Here is a 2,963-nt window from a genome sequence, read left to right as displayed (position 1 = left end):
CCCGCGCGCAAGAGTCCCTCCAAATTTCGACGTTGGCAAAAAATGGCCAACTAATTTAGCCTTTAGCTCGCTATAAAAGGCAGGGGTGTTTAATGTGATTTAAATCTACAATACGGGCCTCCCACTTTCACCTTTCTCCAGGAAGAAGCTTATGCTAAAGTTCTTATCGCCCTTCGCCGGGTTTGAACCGGCGAGTCTCGGGTACAATGACTAACACGATACATTTGCAGAATGTACAAAAAATTTATGTTCTTAAAAATATGGCGAACAACTGTAGACCTATATCTAAACTGATTTTAAGCTGATTTATATCCATAATTTTGAAATATCAACTTGCGTAAAAACTAAAATTAACTTAAGAGGAAAATTCAGTTTCTTAAAGTAATTAGTTGTTTTTATTGTACTCCTGTAGCTTGCAGTCTTGGGCTATTTACTAATTTCAATTGATTTAAAGACCAGACTGATCCATGTTGGGACTTGGGTTCCACGATTTCGGACCGATACCTAAGATAAACATAACAGGCAAACATGCATCCCTTACACAGGATTCTAATCTACAACTGAAGGCTGCACGCAACTATAAAGTTGTGCTCTTTATACGTTGCGTATATTGAGATCAGCAATTAGTTACACATGGTTATACTTCAGAAGTAGTTTTACATTTTGCACAACAAGAATAAAAGTAGTAGTAGTAGTAGTAATAATAATAATAATAATAATAATAATAATAATAATAATAATAATAATAATAATAATGACTGTGAAAATGATAGTGGTGACAAATTTTATTAATACTAAGTTATCGTAGAAAATATTCACAAAATGCTCGCAAGCCAGACTTGTCATTGAAGTAAATATCTATAGATTTATTGATGTACAAACATTTCTTTGTGAATGTAAAGCCTAGATATCAATACGATATGGGATAAAAGCATGCAAGCTACGGAGCGTAAATTGTATTCAAAGAACTGCGCAAAACTTCTCAAAAAAATCTAGGCTTAAAAAGGCAACTTCGAATAAAATTAAATGGCTATGCCGTATACTAATAGTGGAAAATATATAATTATTTGTACAATTCAAACGGTAAGCGACATGAGGTCACCACCAGAACTTCATTGAAAGTCATACAAATCCAACAGCAAATAAAATGTCCACACCATGAAGTGTAGTAAAAGAAGAAATATAGACTTAGACTCGACGGCTTTGTATGTTGAAAATTAAATCTAAATCTCGCCAAGTCAAACAAAAATGTTTGGTTTGCGTTTTCTAAGTGTACTGTCGTGTTTTCACTCATTTTCTCAGTATTTCAATATCCTAAGTACCATTGGTACAGGAAGTAAGAGGTAACCACTATACCATGCAATTATTCTAGAAAACTTTTGATTACAAAACAAATGCATTATTTTTACTTAATTATATTGCTATAACATACATATAATCGAGTTCCTAATTTCATCTTCATTTTGAAAATGTCATTGCATTCCTACGTCGAAAATATTCCAAGAAGCTAATAACTAAGGACCATGTTCTGGCCCAAGGCGTTCAGAGATAAGGTTAGTTGTTCATGGACTATATAGACATGACGTCATGTTTGGTGCGTGCCACAGATACTATCAGGGAACACTTTCACACTTGCATCTTGTGACCTTCTATTGATTATTCAAAACTAGATTTCATAAATGTTTACAATGTATTACAGTGATAAACGCTGATACTACGATGATTTTTCACTAATTAAATTACTTGTTAATTTGAATAATTTCGAGGGAAAAATTGTTCCGGGGCCGGGTATCGAACCCGGGACCTTTGGTTTAACGTACCAACGCTCTACCACTGAGCTACCCGGGAACTCTACCCGACACCGATCCAATTTTTCCCTCTATATCCACAGACTTCAAAGTGGGCTGACAACCGTCAAGCAACCAACTTCGAGTGCACACTAACTCCGTGTGACTTAAATTGTGGTTTTCTGTTAACGAACAGTGACGTGTATTATGCAAATCAAGATTTCAGGTATAACTCCCTGTTACTTGTTAATTTACTTAATTCAACTATGTTTACTGGCAGAGTTAATGCCATGCCATAAGGTTTTCTCTTCCATTCAACAGGTATAAGAAATACATAGTAAATATAAATAAGAGCCATACAGAAAGCAATGGAATAATAATAATAATAATAATAATAATAATAATAATAATAATAATAGTAGTAGTAGTAGTAATAGTATTGTTATTATTGTTGTTATTATTATTATTATTATTATTATTATTATTATTATTATTATTATTATTATTATTATTAAATGCAAAATCTAGATGCCTTTAATAACATGTAATTCTAAGGCCCGGTTTAATAAATACGGTTAATCTAAAGATTATGTTAAACCTAAGTTAAACCTAACCGTGAGTTTAACTCAACGTGCCGTATTACAGAGTCTCGGTTAAATTAATCCGTAGTGGAATACGATTGGTTTTACTGCTAGGAAAGAAAAGAAGACAATCGCAGCTGTTTAATTATATTATTGATTTAAAATTGCCGACGCTCATGGAGAATCTTCATTAAGAAACATCTTTGTTCTTCGATATCAGAGACAATATCACAAAAAACCTATAGAGGACCAGTGCCGCGTACCTCAGTATGCTTGACAGACTTAACCTCAAATAGATTCTTAACGCTTCCTATCAATGTTATACTCCCAAACACAATGCAACCAAACTAAACATTGTATTACCATCCGCGACGTAACTCCATACGTAATCAACTAAGTAACGGAGTAATAATATTAGTGTGCGTATTTTATGTGTTGTCTAGAATGTTTATGAAACAGAATTCAGTCAAAAAATACAATTATTTTTATGAGTCTAGTAAAATTAGGCAATGTTATTATTAGTATGTTTATAAATCAGGCTCCATAGTAAATCTTACCAGGAGACTGCCACACACAGTACAATGCTCAATAGATT

General features: G+C 33.2%; 1 non-coding gene across 1 annotated transcript; it reads right to left on the bottom strand.

The window, feature by feature from the left end:
* Positions 1-1,776: 1,776 nt before the first annotated feature.
* TRNAN-GUU (transfer RNA asparagine (anticodon GUU)) lies at positions 1,777-1,848 on the bottom strand. Its single transcript has one exon. It is a non-coding gene; the product is annotated as a tRNA-Asn (tRNA).
* Positions 1,849-2,963: the final 1,115 nt, after the last annotated feature.

This window comes from Periplaneta americana, chromosome 10 (assembly GCF_040183065.1).
Source record: "Periplaneta americana isolate PAMFEO1 chromosome 10, P.americana_PAMFEO1_priV1, whole genome shotgun sequence".
Classification (NCBI taxonomy): domain Eukaryota; kingdom Metazoa; phylum Arthropoda; class Insecta; order Blattodea; family Blattidae; genus Periplaneta; species Periplaneta americana.
The sequence above is the reverse complement of the archived record's forward strand: the minus strand, read 5'-3'. Positions and strand labels throughout refer to the sequence as shown.